Source organism: Rhipicephalus microplus, chromosome 1 (assembly GCF_043290135.1).
Source record: "Rhipicephalus microplus isolate Deutch F79 chromosome 1, USDA_Rmic, whole genome shotgun sequence".
In the NCBI taxonomy this organism is placed as follows: domain Eukaryota; kingdom Metazoa; phylum Arthropoda; class Arachnida; order Ixodida; family Ixodidae; genus Rhipicephalus; species Rhipicephalus microplus.
Window position 1 is genome coordinate 162,315,201 of NC_134700.1, and position 17,696 is coordinate 162,332,896.

Sequence of the window (17,696 nt, forward strand, 5' to 3'; positions counted from 1 at the left end):
GTGACGTCTAGTTGTTTTTTACCTCTTCCACGCTATATTACGTATGTACGCTGACGCGGTTTCTTTCTGACATAGCGCTTCTATAGGGTCCTCTCTCGATGATGTTTCGTGCACGAACACAACTCTGTGGATAGAATACTGGCTGTCAATGGAGAGGACCAAGGTTCGAGCCCTGTTTCATCGTGGCTATTTTGCTTTAGTTTTCTTATTTCACGCCCTAGCAGATACTGACACCAGCAGGGACGGCGGACAACTACGGCACCCTTTTTGTGATCTCCCAGCAGATTTCGCTGCAACACCGCCAGGCCTGCGCGAAACGTACAGAATAGTATAGGCGAAAGTCGGAAGAGCGGCCTTTGTGGACCCTTTTTAAACAGTCTCGCAGCAACTACTCCCAGCGCAGCTGCACAAACTATATTTTCCGTGTATCCACTGCCATTATTCGTCATTTCTCGGAGTATAGTGGTACGCGCTACGCATTTGCAAGGCATTACATGCACTTTGTTCCGTATTTACGGAGATAATTATATGCAGAGCGCCCTTGCATTTAGATTTAGAAGGACGTTAAAGAACCCCAGTGGGTCAAATTTCTTTCGGTAGCCCTCCACTACAGCGTCCCTCATAATGAAGTCGTGGTTTTGCTGCATGAAACTTCAATAAATATTATTCCCTGCTGCAATAAAGGTCTGGCAAAAAATTAAGGCACGAGTATAGCCATCCCAAAATATTAAACTATATTTGCGCTGTTATCAAAACAAAGAAGAATAAAGCAAAAAGTAAGCGGCTCCAATACAGCTTTGCTCCGGTGGAAGCCAGCGGAGCGCACGCCACAGCGTCGTCGCTTGCCAAGGACAATTTCGACGACGCCACCTTCGGGACGGAAACCGATGGAGCTCGATTTCTTCGGGAACCGCGTCAGTCGACACTCGCAACTCCTTGAAGTGAATCGAAGTGATGCGCGGTCGCGGAATCGTTCTCCCCCAAGCACAGGCACACGCCGGACGCCTGCTTGCCTTTCCCGGGACGAGACAGCCTCTGATCCGGGAACGCTGGCGATGAGTTTGGATTCCCGGAGCTGGAGGATACGTTGGTCATACGGCTGTCAGATGTGTCCACGGCGGTACGCTGTCCCTCGCTTTGGGTGTCGCGTCCCGGGGTGACGTTCGACGTAGCTGTGCGTGATGCGTAGCTACGGTACCCAGGTGGAGGTCCGGGCAAAACGCTGAACGTAACGTCGGCGTCATCGTCGCTGTCAAGTCCAGCACATGAATCACAAGCACGGTCGGTCCCGGACCATGCACCGAGATCTTTCATCTGGATTCCGAGCATGCTGGCGGAAGGAGGAGTAAGTCCTGGCGATGTTATCGAGGCCGACGGCTTCCTTGTTATCCAGTTGTGCGGTCTCGAAGAACGGCTACGCACACTTCCGCTCTCGAGAGTAAGGCAGGCCTTTTGTTTGCCAAGCGTATAACCAGGACGAACAATGGCGCCGAGTAGAATGGGTCGAGGCATTCACGAGGTCTCGCGCATACTAGTGTGCGTCTTCGTCGTTTCGTTTAGTTTGCCGACAATCTTGTTCTTGTTCACTTTCTACAGTGGCTCACACCCACTGTGTGGGATTCGTAGAAAGTTGAGGGGTGTTTCAATATGTTATGGTACATTAAAATAAGGAAGGTTACATATGATAAAACGTCATAAATTTCATACGAAATTTTCACGCTCGCTTATACGTATAAAAATGCCTTTCTTATTAGTAATATATCGATAAATAAAGGGAAGGGAAACCCAATTTTCAATAAAAGATATACATGTTGATGATGATGTCGACAATCTTTCTTCTTCTTCTTCTTCTCGTTATTATTATTATTATCATTGTTATTATTGCTGCTGGTGGTGAGGCTGCTATTGTTTTAGTTCCTCTAAAATGGCTTAATCACTTTCGCTTAGGAAGAAAAAAAAAGCTAAGGGTACAACAGCACGTGATCGTAAACAATTATTAAGCATGTTGGTGAAGTAGTCAGCATTGATTAATAAGGATAAAAACAACTAAACACCCTTTAGGAAATACTTCAGATAATTGACCAGGAAACCACCTGGACTCTATTTTTAACTCAGCTATACTTCCTTAGCCCCTTTGCTATTAGGGAGTTTTAAATAGCGCACCATGAGCCTTTGCGGTGCCGTCGCTGCCACTGCGCATGCGTCGTAACGTGAGTCGGCGTTGGCGTTCGTGGACCTCACGCAGAAAATCCGAAATTGCGTGCGGTGATGGGGGCCCGCATGAGGCCCGCAAGCGCTGCTTTTGAGGCTAACGGTGTCACTGCGATCGTGCGTTGTGGTTTGCAGCAGGGCAAACGCTATTCTAAAGCTCATATGGCGCCCGCTACGCCCGCAACGCCCGCAGCGCTTGCAAACGGTATTCTAAAACTCGCTGTTATTGTCAGAATGGCACACAGTGTGTTAGAACGCGTATAAGGCGGTATGGGATTCATACATCCATGTCTTTACGCGGCGCACCTACGTGTTACTACACGCTATAGTCATAGGGATGTGACGTACGATTAAGCTGTAAGAGTGATTTCGTGATATAAATATTCATCTATGCGCATTCCATGTCCATCAGGTGTCAACATAGTTCAGCAAACTCACTTATGAGTCGGCTCACTCGGACCTATTCATTCTCGGATCCAGCTGTGAATCTGAGTCTGAGTGAGTAATATTTTCGTGAGTTTGAATCCGAGTGAGTCTAAAGAGCAATATGTACTTTTTGAGCGAGTCTGAGCTAATCCCACTTTCTTTTGCCGACCTAAAACGCTATCTAGACATCTTCAGCTTTACCATCAGCCTTACCTGAATTCGCCTTGACACTTGCCTCACAGCTATTCCAAAGCAGTTTGTACACCATTTCAATTACTATTGATCAGACGCATGAATTATACGTAGAGAGGTGTTTTGATGTCCCCTCCACCAACTCCTCCAGGAAAGTTCTTGGTAAATACAGCTTATGCTGTAGTATCTTGCTAGAAAAAAAATTACCTTACTCACTTGCAAGCACTCGAAACTCGTTTTGAGAAGATGACATGTCAAAAAGTGCCAAGAGAAGCACCGATTACGTGAGAGATTGGTGTTAAAGAACGTTCACACCAAGGTCGAAGACGCTAATTCTACGCTGACGGACTTATGAGTCTACGCACTCGGCCTCACTCAGACTCAGATCGAACCGTAAGTCTGAGTTTGAGTGAGTCCGAGTTAGCGAAGCTTCAGTGAGTTTGAGTCTTAGTGAGTCCAAACCTCTGAATATACGTCATGAGTGACTCTGAGTAAGCTCCACAAGTTATTCCAACCTATGGGTATCGATGTTGCATGATTTATACATCGATGTAGGCTGTCTAGGATAATTTTGTGTCGCGCAAAACTTTTCTATTCAAGTGATGAAGAGATCCAAGAAAATCCAAGAAGACTGAAGACATCCAAGACAAAAAGCAGTGTTGAACTCTTGTGCATGGACAACGACTGCAACAATATCGTAACGCCGGTGACAATTGCAACACCCTTCGTTCAACATGATTTCACGTCATGCCGAAAGCTTGGTTCTGCGTGCTGTAATGCACAACGCATTCGAAATGCAATGAACAGATTTCGTCACAGGAATCGTGGTGTTTGTTGAGAATACGTAAACGTGCCATCAAAGAATCGCTGCGTTTTGTTATGTGACATACGTCGTACCCCAAACTTGTCGCTTTGGAGTATTTGCAATAATCTTTCATCTCCGAATGGCTGTAAAAATGAGCTTGACTAAAAATGGCAGCATGTTGCGCCTTCCGTAACATTTGATGACAAAAGCAAGCTCCATATTTGCTGATACGTTAAGTATACGGTCACGTAGACCTCCTCAGCAGCAGCTTTCACTGTGCCTCAAATGGGGATCACTCAGCGCTTCAAAATAGCACACCGGACATCATCTACTGCCACCGAGCTGACCGGCATCCGACAAGCTGCGTGCTACATTCTACGGCAGAGTCCAGCGAAATGGACATTATTTTGGAAAATGGATACCCTCACGCGACTGGAACAAAAGGTCGATGCGTACCAGGAACAAGTGGCATCTATGAGAGCTCAAATCCTGGTTCTAGAGAATAGAATTGATGAATTAGAAAACTACAGCAGGAGATCAAATTTGATTGTTTACGGCATACCTGAGGTTGAAAAAGAGACCAATGAAAGACTAGAGCACGTAGTGAACAGTGAAATCATTGAGGGCACTCTGGAACTGAATCCGGTTGCAATTGAACGTATTCATCGTTTAGGAAGGCCGGATCCAAACAAGACACGACCTGTAATCTTCAAACTGCTTGACATGAGAGACAAGAGCAGTATACTAAAGAACGGTCATAAACTGAAAAATACTAATTTTTCAATTGGGGAGGATTTTTCAAAAAAAGTACGAAATATACGTAAGAAACTGTGGGAAAGTGCCAAACCGAATCGCGATAAAAAGGAGAAAGTTGCGTTAGCATTTACCAAATTGTACATAAACGGCAAGGTCTATGTCTGGGACAGCGATAAAAACGAACGAGTACCACTACAAAAAAACGACGCCATGAACAGGAGCCGCCCAATGACACGGCTCCATGCATTGGCGATAGGGTCATCACACTAGGCAAGAGTAAACACCAAACGAACCATTCTATACCCTTTAACAAACACGGCGCACAAAATAACATAAACATTTGCAAGGAACGACAGCTGCGAATCATCAATTTAAATGCACGAAGTGTTAATAACAAAACAGAACAGTTCGAAATTCTGTTACTTCAACATGACCCTCACATTGCGGTAGTCACTGAAACCTGGTTGCGCAGTGATGTAAGTGACGACCATGTTTTCCCCCCTGGTTACAATATATATCGAAAAGATAGAGAATCTAGGGGGGGCGGGGTTGCCGTTTTGATCAAGAGATCAATAGAAGCCGTCTTTGTTGATAATCCTTTTGGGCTTGAGTGCGCATGTCTTAGATTGTCTTGTTGGGGCTTCAGTTTCATTCTTTATGCTCTTTATAGACCGCCGGATGCCGGAATTGATTATGTTGCCAAAATACGGGATCACATGCTCCAGTTCCAAAATAGCAAAATAATACTGATTGGTGACTTCAACTTCCCAGGAGTCAACTGGGAGCGGTTCCAGACAGACTATGAATCCAACAAGCAAATACATATTTTGTTTGATATAATGCTTACTCACGACTTGATCCAATTAATTAAAGAACCCACTCGTGTCAACGCTACATCCAGTTCTGTACTAGATCTTGTATTCGTTCACCGCGACTTTAGAGAGAGTACAGTAACAGTAGAAAAGGGCTTGTCAGATCATCATCTTGTTTGTACCTCTCTGCCATTGGGTCGGTCTGTTAGTACTGATAAATGTTCATTACGCTCTTTCAAGGATTATTCACAAGCTAACGATGAATGTATAATTGAGCATTTGGAATCTTCCCTTGATGATTTTGATGGGGACGACGTATGCGCCCTTTGGAATAAATTTAAAGAAATGTGCCAACACTGCGTACAAAATTTTGTGCCAAACAAGCGCAAACGAGTCTATAAACACACGCCTTGGGTAACCCGGAAGATAATTCACCTTAAGCGAAGAATTAAACGCTTAAAAAAAGACATGTACAATCGCCCGTTGTAGAAGAGATAAAGAATACTTTGGCACATGAGGTTCGTGGCTCCAAAGACTATTATTTTAAAACATTGTTGCCTAATTTTATTAAAAATGACCCCAGTAAATTTTGGAATTATATTTCTGAAAAAAAGAAGCCGGTGAAAGAAATTGTAGTGGGTGGTTCTGTCATTTCAGACCCGCAGGCAATTGCTCAGCATTTTAACCAGTACTTTCAAAGTGTATTCTCTGATTCTTGCGCATGTATGTTGGCGCATACCGCAGTGTATCGTCCTAGTGATGTTGGCTTTATTTCTTACTCTGGTGTGTTATCTATGCTTTTGAACCTTAATACAAAAAAATCATGTGGTCCCGACAGTATTCCAAACATATTTCTTCGTCGCTATGCTGAGTCACTGGCTAAATTTCTTGTTGTTTTATTTCGTACTTCTTTAATGTATGGCGAGCTCCCCGAAGACTGGAAGATAGCTCTGGTTGTACCTATCTTTAAAAAGGGCGACCGCCTATGTTTTCAAAATTACCGTCCAATTTCACTAACATCTTCTTGTTGCAAACTAATGGAACACATTGTCGCCACTCGCATTCTTGAATATTTAAACGACCATAATATTCTAACATGTTTCCAGCACGGGTTCAGGAAAGGGTACTCCACCGTCACACAGTTAGTTACAGTATTTCATTCGTTTGCACATACCTTAGACAACACCGGTCAAATAGATGCAATATTTCTAGACTTCAGTAAAGCATTCGATAAGGTACCACATGACAAATTAATTCTTAAGATGCGAAATATTGGCCTCCCCGAAATTCTGGTCACATGGGTTGCAAATTACTTGACAAACCGCAAACAACTGGTCATAATAGATGGAATAGGGTCCGGCTATCTTGATGTCACTTCGGGAGTTCCTCAGGGAAGTGTGCTGGGACCATTGCTTTTCATACTGTATATAAATGATATTGTTAATGTAATTACAACTGGTGTGCAAATTCGGTTGTTCGCGGATGATGCAGTCTTGTTTCGGGATGTTTCGTGCTGTGCTGATCAGTGTGAACTTAATACAAATCTCACTAATATACTTGAATGGTGCAAGAACTGGGGAATGGTGCTGAACGCCGACAAAACACTGTATCTTCGCATAACACGAAAGAAAGTTCCGTACGACTATCAATACACACTAGGAACATCGCCATTGAAACAAGTCAGCAGTCATAAATACCTTGGTGTCACACTAACCAGCAATCTCTCGTGGAATTTACACATTGACGATATTTGCTCATCTGCCTTTCGTAAGCTATGCTTCTTAAAACACAAACTCAGAAATTCCCCTGCTAACGTCAAGCTCCTCAGCTACTTTACTTTTATTAGACCTAAGCTCGAATATGCCTGTATAGTCTGGGACCCCTACACTAATCACAACATCTGTAAATTAGAAAGAATTCAGAGAAAAGCTGTAAGGTTTATTTACTCTAAATACTCACGTACTGATTCTCCCTCACAAATAATGCTTGCTAACAAAATCCCCAGCCTTGAATCCAGGAGAAAATGCTTCCGTCTTGATTTCCTTTCTTCACTAAGTAAAGGTGCACTGTCCATTGACCCATCCCCGTTCTTGTCACCGTTACAAACAAGACCTACTAGGCACCATAACCCGAATGCTTTCGCCCCATATTTTGCTGCTACTGACACCTTCAAGTACTCTTTTTTTCCGCGTACGATACAAGAGTGGAATGAATTACCCCCTGTATAAATGCCTTGTTTGCTTGTATTGTTTGTATTTTTGCATTTTATCTTTTTGTGCCCCCCTGCTTGGACCTAACCATGGTCTGCAGTATGTATTAAATAAATTAAATAAATAAAATTTTGCGACTCCAAGCCGGCGCTTCAGCTAATTAGAAACTACATGAAACAAGACACTGCATACAGCCCTCTGGTGTGTGACATAATGAATACGTTGAATGAAGCATTTCAATCCGGACATTCCATTGTGTTGCAATGGATTCTCAGTCATTGTGGCATAGCTGGGAATCAACAAGCTGATGCAGAAGCGAAAATGGCGCACACGAGTGGCGTGGTGATATGGATGCACTTTTCCCGATATGACATCAACGCCTTGCTGTCTAAAGGTACGAAGACATCTATGCAAGGACTATGCAATGATCCGGATTATCGCCACAAGCGCATTTACAGGCTCTGCTCTTGTCGTGTTTTTCGACTTCAGTTCCGACTAAGGAGAGACCAAGAAACGCTACTACATAGACTGCGGCTGGGTGTTGCATTCACGCGACGATACTTATGCATGATAGGAGAAGAGCAAAATACTTACTGCAATTTCTGCAACACGCCATAAACTATTATTCACATCCTGTGTGTGTGCCCTTTATACGCAGTTGAAAGACAATCTCTTAAGCGCCTCACAGATTACCTATAGGCTGCCGACCCTTTTCGGAAGAGAAACGTTTGGGTGCTTGGGAACGTGTGGATCACGCTCAAAGCAGTTTAAAGGGCCTGCTCGCATTTCTAAGCAAGACAGGTTTAGATTCCCGTCTTTAGAAAATCTGCTAATGTGGAGACTTTTGTGCGTGTACTACACCGAACGAGACATTGTGTGTAGTGACTCATTGTGCTATACTACAATCACCCCTCATCATACTCTCATCTTTCTTTCCCATTTCCTCTTACCCCCGTGTGGAGTAGCAGGCCAGAAACCCGCTTTCAAGGCCGACCTCTCCTCCTTCTTATTAAACACCTTCTTCTTCTTCTAGAATAGTGTCATGCAGAACATTGTCGAATGCACCTTTGAGTTCAAGAAATACTGCAGCCGTTAATCGGCGGCGCCGTTTCTGACGTTCGACGGTTGTTACCAAATCAATCACACTGACAATTGATGACCTTCCCTTTCGGAAGCCAGTCGTGGCGTCTGGATATACTTTTTGTTTCTCTAGGAACAATTCCAAGCGCATCAGAACCATTCGTTCTATGAGTTTTCCCACAGAACTTGCTAGCGCCACAGGTCTGTAGAATAGCATATCACGGGGAGGGGCTTTGGCAATGCCACGATCTTGCTAGTTTTCCACTGTGCTGGTACAGTTCCAGATGCCCAAGAAATGTTGTACAAAGACAGCAGTTGTTTGGTTGCCTGAGGACAAAACTAAAGGTAAAATTCTTCCACTTGTCTCTTAGCAGAGTTTATCCGCCCTGCAAAGAGACAAGCGCAATCTCTGTCACCAGCTCCAGACATGGAATTTTCAAAGGCACGTGTCTATACGAGACACCACACATGCTGCCCATGCTTTCACGTTTATAAAGAGACTGTACTCGATACCAATTGAGCCAGACAGGATTGTCGCGAGATGGACGTTTGTCTCAATGACGCAACAAACAAATAAACTGTTACTGCCATATGTAAAGTTTACAGCTCTTTGTGAGACAATGTAAACTTCGTATGCTCCCTTGAGTGTGCACGTGATTGTTTTTATATTTCCTTCCACTCGTTTATCTATTTCCCTGCTGTAGCGTAGCGAACCCCAAGTCTGTCAGGCAAGCATTGTACGTCCCTGAATTTCCTTGCTTCTTTCTCGCCCTGCCACGATGGTCTAGCGGCTAAGGTGCTCGGCTGCTGACCCGCACGGAGCGGGATGGAATCCCGGCTGCAGCGGCTGCATTTTCAAAGAAGGCAAAAATACTGTTGGTCCGCGTGCTTAGATTTGGGTGCACGTTAAAGACTTTAACCCCAGGTGGTCGAACTTTCTGGACCCTCTACTACGACGTCTCTAAATCATATGGTGGTTTTGGGGCGCTAAACCCCACATATCCACTGATTATTGCTTTTCTCTCTCTCTCTACGGCATCAAAAAAACATGCAATGAGAGATAAATAAATGACTTTCTTTTTGTTTTAACCAAGAGTGACTTATACAAACAAAAACACAAAAATATACCATAAGTGTAAATATAACACTCCAATTTATTGCATACTGTAAACAATAAGGCACCAGATTTCTTCTCCACCAGTTCGTTAGCTTTCTAGAGCTCAACTCGATCAGCCTAAATTAGCTGCAGAAAGTTAAGCGGGCCCTGGCAAGGTAGACCGTTTCGAGCGCTAAATTTTCTATTAATATATAAATAAAATTTAGTGAAATTTTGTGTCACGCATGTTGCACTTTCTTTTTTCATCTTGGGTATGTTTGACACACCTACTTTCCATTTTTGTTTACAGGAAGCGCCTGAGCTGTGCTCTTCTCTCGGTCTCTCCAGCCGTTGACGTGTATGGTGCACGGCGGAGACGACGAACATTGGCACGTGTCTTTCTTCCATGCTGTATATCACAACGGCTTGCACCTATAGTGCGTTGGCAGGGCCGTTGATTTCTCTTAGTCAAAGATTGTGGAGTGTAAAGCGAGAAGAAGCATGGTGTGGTGTCCATTCAGTCGTCACCCCGATAAAGAAGGCGAGAGTAATAACACCACTAATGCGTCTCGGTGCTCCTTTTCAGATTTGCACTAATAGACACGCTCATTTGAGCATTGCTACCGCACTGTCAAGAATACAGACACTCAGGCTGCTGCGGTCATCGAAATGCCTTGAGTTACGTGGGCTGCATTTGGCTTTTTTTCTGTCACAGGCTTCTTTGAGTAAGTAGCAGAACAATTATTTTGTCAGAAAAAGATTGGACAAAAATATTTATCAGTCACCTCCCCTCCGCATGCTTCGCACAGTGTCAATTTCTACGGTATGTGAGCTCTCAAAATATTTCCTTTACACCATGCAATTTTAAGACCTACCTGTGGTATACAGCTTCGTTATAAAGCACACTGCATCATCTGACATAAACAAATTCATCCCAATGGGCAGTTACGTGATGTTTCTTATGATTCCGTATCATTTGTCTCAAATAGAACAAGCGTCAGTTTATATTTTTTGAGAAGAGTTCTTATGAATATGCGGAAAACCCAAGTGCTCCGGCTTATATGTTCGACCAGATAAACAAGTATGTCAACCCGTCCCCTTGCTTCTGGAAAGCCTGCGCAAGGCATGATGTGTAGCTGACATGGAAAAGTATACGCATGGGAACAATTCTAACTTTGGCAAAACTGAACGCCACTCTTGCGTAGGGTTGTCGCGGGATGAACATTTCGTAGGGCTGTTTCAGACTGTGACAAACACTTGTAAGAAGATGACAGACGCCATGCTCATTACGCCCGCTGACAACTTTTCAGAAATTGGTACCACCACGAGATACACTGAATTACTCCACAACCATAAACGCATGCTTTTGCACCTCATATAGTGTCATCTCACCTTTAATCTGGCAGTGATGCGTGTAATAATATCACTTGTGAAAACAAGTGGCATTTGTTTGTTGTGATTTTCTATACTGCCAGATAGCACCATATCTCAAGCTACGCGTCCAGACAGAATACTATCATCTTTCGATGTTAATTTGAGCGAAGCACGCTGATACGTGGCCACTTTTAGGAGCAAAGCTCTTCGTTGCCTAACGTTGTCCCACGTCCAGCGTAACCAGCAGTATCTCCCGAACAGCATAGTAGATAGCGTTGTCCCATCGAAGTACACACAAACTGCTGTTGAGTAAGGATATTCTAGGTGGCACTGTATCCCTACTCTCCGATTGGCTGCTGCGTGGGCTGTGACTGGGTGCTCGAGGACGAGTGCCTCTCTTATTCTTCTGGATTGTCGTCATACGTTTCAGATGGTTAGTGGGGCATAGACGAAGCGAAGTGACGGGCGCGGAGGGTCGCGGCGTCTCGTGCTCGTCACAAGACAGACAAAAAGACGGACAGACGAAAGGCAAACATACGAAGAGACATACATACATACATACATACATACATACATACATACATACATACAGGCAGACAGATGAAAGCTAGGATAGAAGCACGGACGGACGCACAGACACATGCACGGAAGGATGGACGCACGCCTTGACGGCAGGACTCTTCGCTTTACTCATCTTTATTCATTCCATTTGTATGCCTTGCTTTTTTTGCCGCGGAATGTTAGAAAATCATATGTAGAAATGTTAGGCACGCGAACATCTATGCAGAAAAGTCACATGTGTTGCATATAACCATTTTACAGTTGCTTACCGATGGCAAGAGCAACATGCATATTACCAACACCAGAACTGGTAAGCCGAACTGCATCTTTCGAAGATGGCCGCCCAGGATAGTGCTACGTCTACAAACTTTAGCGGATGGCGCTTTATTACTACTTAGGCTAACACAATCTGACAGCTGTTTCACTCGGAAGCCATATAAACCTATCATGATAGCTAGAGGTGCGTAGAAGAATGTTTAGAAAAATCACAGCATATCCACGGAGTGCATGATGATGAGTGGGGTGAACGTCCATCAGTCCGTCCGCGCTTCCGTTCATCCGTGCGTCTATCCGTTCATGGCAATGTGGGCCAACCTTTGCTAAACCTTGCTAAAATCAAGGAGGTTATGCCCAGCAATTTTTACGTGGCAACCTTTTCTGTTCAGGAGCCCCGCCGCGGTGGTCTAGTGGCTAAGGTACTCGGCTGCTGACCCGGAGGTCGCTGGTTCGAATCCCGGCTGCGGCGGCTGCATTTCCGATGGAGGCGGAAATGTTGTAGGCCCGTGTGCTCAGATTTGGTTGCCCGTTAAAGAACTCCAGGTAGTCGAAATTTCCGGAGCCCTCCTCTACGGCGTCTATCATAATCAAATGGTGGTTTTGGGACGTTAAACCCTACATATCAATCAATCTGGTCAGGTGGTGCTCAAGGTACGTCCATCTATACCCAGTTTTTTTAGTAAGCATCAAATTCAAGGCAAATTTTATTGGAGGTTAAGTCACCGATACTCGTCTTTGTAGGCTGTTTCATCAGGGACAACTATCTTCTTATTCTTGATTAATGTGCGCTGGTTTTCTCCTCAATTCAAAAGAGTGCACGCGTACAGCTCCTATAGTCCGGCCGTAGAGGTTGCTACCTACTACTACCATGGAGAAATGCTACTACGACGACTACTACTCCTAAATACATCGTGGAGGCGCGACCCACGGTTTAAGGAGCTTCGTCCCTAGAAAGTGTTTAACGATTCATAGTGCTTAAGCTACTACGACGACTATACTCCTAAATACATCGTGGAAGCATGACCCACGGCTTAAGGAGCTTCGTCCCTAAAAAGCGTTTAACGATTCACAGTGCTTGGTACTCTGCTATGGGAGGGCAGAAAGCCGTCCCAAGGAAGCAGGAAACATTGTGTTTAGAAAAAATTATTTACACATATGTACAGAAAACAAAAGTATCATAACATTCCAGTAATATGGCACATTCACCTCGGCGCATCTATGTGCCACGACAAACATCACAACGTTGCAATGAAGATATCATTGCTCTCATATACATCACACTGTTGGCATACATGTACACAAGAACTCAATGCAACATCATAATACAAGGGTATAACTATGCAGTAGATGCAATGATGGAATTGGTTGCAAACGAAATTATGAATAACTACTCAACGGGCGCTGATTAACACCACGTTGGTCGAAAAATCAGTTTTACCCTTTAGTGTTCGACATTAACGAAAGGGCATGGCCAATGCCGCAGAAACTAGTGCTCCCCGAGAAAGAAATGCCCCTCAGAGAGAAACACGAGGATCTCTCGTCTGATTCGGCCCAGTATCGGCCACAAAGCACGCTAATGGCGGTTCACAGACACAGCTTCGCATCGGTTTCGCCAAAGGCTGAACAGCCCCGCAACTATTAAAATAGCCGAGAAGCGCCTACGCGGGAATAGGCCGCTGGTCATGAATGTTTGCACACCGTCTCCCCGAAAACCAGCTTGGACTGCACGCCAAAAAAGGTGGGAGACCCCACATTCAATCGTCGCATGTCGATTGGTCTCTACCATAACGCAGTTGGGGCAAGTGGAAATGCGAACCACCTGCCACCACTGCAACCGATATCGCGTGGGAAGCAAGCTCCAGCCCAACCACCAGACAAAGTCTCGCAGATGCCTGGCAACACTGCTGCAGTTATTGGTTGCCCAGCACGGTTAATTATAGATTGACGATGCTGGAGCACCAAGGGTCGTAGAAGGGCGACCATTGTGTCCACCACATTAGAATCGGCCACTTCTATCTCTGGGCACGTAGCTTCCAAACGTCTGTGAAATCCCAAAAGGGCTCGATACAAAGGTGGTAATACAAATGATTGGGGACCTTGGTTCATTGGCTAGCTGGCAGGAAGACACTTAGTGATGGCCCCAGATCGCAACGAGCCAGTGTCTGAGCGGGTGGGACATCATTGCTTAGTATTCGCAACCGAGTGTGGAGGCACGAGGTAGAGGACTTGACGGAAATATCGGGGAATGCAAAACCGCCTTGATCTCACGGTTGAACGAACGCTGGATGAGATAACAATTATGCGCCACCAGACCAAAAAATGAACTGATACAGCTTTGCACTTTCCTGCAAATGTGGAGCGGTGGCTTAACAGAATGGCAAAGGCACCAAAATTTTCCGAGGTGCACCGTTTCAGATAAGTATCGCATTCCAAGAGGGGGAATTTGAAGTGCCTGTATGCTTTTATATCATTTTGAAGACATTGTACAACGGATTACCAGATGCTGTCCTGTGCACCAAATGCGGTGAAAGTAACTACGAGTATTTCAATGTTAGGAGACCACTGTAAAGGCGACGTGATGCTGATACGACTGCTGGTGTTGCCAATGAAAAAGTACTGGCTTTTGGAAAAGTTTAACGTTGAACAGGAGGTAATGCCGAAATTATAGAGAGTATCAAGAGCATGCTGCAGCGACTGTTAATTATGTAAATATAGAGTAATGCCATCTCCATGTGCATTGACCTTTACTTGAGTGTTGCCAGACAGGGGTAAGCCTCGAATCTGCGAGTGACGTTCAACGGCCCTTATGAAGGGTTCTAATGCAAGGATAAATAGCACTGGGGAGAGGGGACACCCTTGACGGACCCTACGCGTGACATTAAATGGGCGACTCTCACAGGAAGGAGTCTGGCTCTAGCGTTCGTGGAAAGTGGACGTGCTGTTCTGAGCTTCTGCGTTTGCGGGAGACGCGCCGCGGCGTCTCATGCAACGCTCCCCGTTTCTTAGCCTACATCAAATGCATTTTTAGACTGTGAGACTTTTCACCTAACTGGTGGTACCTTTCAACTCAGCAAGTGGCCTTGACCTCACCGAAGCGAAGCTTGCCGCAATGAGTTGATCTTTCGTCCATCCATTCGTGGGACTCCGATGCTTTGATGCGGCCCCTACGCGGCTGCATGCTACTGCGGTGTGGTTTCCACGTTCCATACTACGGGCCCGAAGCAGGCATCAGTGCGAAGGGCTCTCCACTAACTCACGACTCTGTGTCGATGGAGCATTCAACCGCCGTAACGCCATCTTCCAATGAGAAAGGATCGTCGTCGGTGGCGGAGAACGCCGCTGGGCGTTGCGTGGCAGTAACGACACCCGAGACGCACACCGCGGGGCTCACACCTGATCCAGCTTTCACCAGTTCTCTTTCCGGACAACAAAATGACATTTTCACTGGGGAAAGAATGCAGGACAATGCTGCCTCGAACTGTCTTGCTGACCACACCGATGACGACGATGCAAGTGGCTGTTGGAAGACCGTCATCAAGAAGCGACGCGCCCGCAAATTGAGCATCCACAAGGAAACCCAACCAAACGAGAGCATCTTGGGCGCCTCTCAGCGCAATGTATGCAAGAAGAGTGGGAACCAGCATCTGCCTTAACTTCCTGTACACGATGAAAAGATCATTCTACGCCCTCATGGAGGGCTTTGCCTGGATAGGTGGATGTGCCTTGAACTCGCCGGCGCTTTCTGGAGTGCTGCTGATTTGAATACAAAAGACCGCGAGAACATCATATTCCGACTGCGACCACTGCAAAACCTAGCGATCATCAGCACGCCCCAGCCCCATGTGGCCGATGCGCTATACAGAGTGCGGGAGCTTAGACTCGGTGAGCGTGTTTATCCTATCACAACATACTTAGCCGCTTTGGACAACTGGTGCAAGAGTATTGTTCCGGGCATTGTGCCCGGTAGGTCATCTTCCACGCTAGTAGATGAACTTGTGGCTCCTGCAACCCAAGTACTTCAAGCACGCATGATGGGTCAGACCTACATTGCGTTGGTTACTTTCGAAGGATTGAAGGTCCCTTGTTGCGTACGCTTCTATGGGGCCGAACTTCGTGGTTACCCCCATCACACCCGACAAGTGGTTTGCAATATTTGCCTTAAGCTGGACCATCGGGACGACCCTACACCAAACGTTGTCATATGCTTGACGTGCGGCACCTCCAGTGACCTTACAGTGTCAAGCAAAACAGCCGAGACCCACCATTCACGCACCCCGACGAAGGCAGAAGAGTTGCGCTCCAAGAGCCGATCCAAATCGCGTCGCAAGTCAAAGACGCGCTCTGAGGCCCAGACCCGCTTAAAGTCCCAGACCCGCTCTCAATCCTGGACTCGCCTCAAGTCCTGCTCCTGCTCCCAGTTCTACTTCTTCTCCAGTTAGGAATCACGGCGTCCATCGGAGACGCGCGCTCCTTCCCAACTACACGAAAGCCCCACAAGAAGGCTTTGCAGAGCAAACCTGTTGGAAAGGATGTACACGCTTTCTACTAGCAGCAGCGGGCCCCGGAACAGAACGCAATTAAGGTGGATCCTTGGGAGGTAGGTCAAGTAGAGAGTCTCCCCCCCCAGCTTGCTCCGTCCTGCCAATAACTTTCGCCGCGTCCCTTCACATAACTAAGTCCTCGACCCCTGATCCTCTCTCGGAAATAGCACGTCTACGTCAGCACATGGAGGGGCGTTGCGAACGCCTGCAAAAGCAAATGATCGAGCTGGTAGCAGAAATGGGCGCCAGTATGCAGGCCGCAATCGATAAAATAGAGCGCCGCATGGAAATCCTTCAAATTGAGATGATGGAGCACGTCCAGCCATGTATAGAACGAACGCTCGCACGTGCCACCACCATGCCAGATACCGAGACTAAACTTCATCAAATCTCTCGACCATTGTTATGAAGCGCGCCTCCAACGACGTTACGAAGGGCGCCACAAAATCTCACCTCTGCTCTCAATGTTATGAAAGATGGCGACGCCAACACGGTCCCGAAGGCGCCACTGCTTCGAACTCCGCCGGGAAGGTCACCAGCCGTTTGGTAGCGTAGGTTTCTCCGCGCGCGACTGCTTCTGCGAGGAGCTGATAGACGAGCGGACGAGACGACGGTGAGTTAAACAAGGCTTATGTACAGCATTTATAAAGAGGCGTTACAAATTCGGCACTTGGGCCGACAGCTTAGAGACCCGAAGAGCCGAGCTCTCCTCTCTAACACATAGGCCTACTGCTCGCGCCGCGCCGCAGGGCTTTGTTTATATGCACCGAGTGGATACTTGTAGTAACCAAATGTCCAACCAGAAGCGCCGCCGGTCGTGAGGTCAGACTCCTCCAATGGGGTCACCGCTGGGCCGCGCCATTCTCATCAAATCTGGAGCCGCTGCGCAGCACGTGGCTGCACCCAAGGACGACTGACGTCACCACGCATTGCGTCAGACTCGCCAGAGAGGAAGGCGCCGGCTCGCTGGCTGATGTGACTCACTGTGCGTGCGCGGCAGAAAGGCACCATCGCGTGATGGCGCCGTTGAGTTGTTCATCGCGTCAGGCGGGCTCGCGTGCTGGCCTTGCCACAGATTGTCTTTTTCAGAGGCATGGACGTTCGCTGTGGACTCGCAGGCATAACAGCACCCCCGCCGCCAAACAATGCGCCGGAAAGACGAGCTGCTTCCACGTGGCTCGGATGTCAGGCGCGCTCGTTCGCCAGGTTCCTCCAGGTTCGCCTCCAGGGCCATGGGGAGAATGCAGCTCCAGACTCTGTTCCGGGAACACATCCCATTCTTGAGGACAGATCCCAGCTCCACTGGCTTGTCGCCACAACTTGTCGGCCAGCTTCGCTCGTCTCTTCTGAACATCT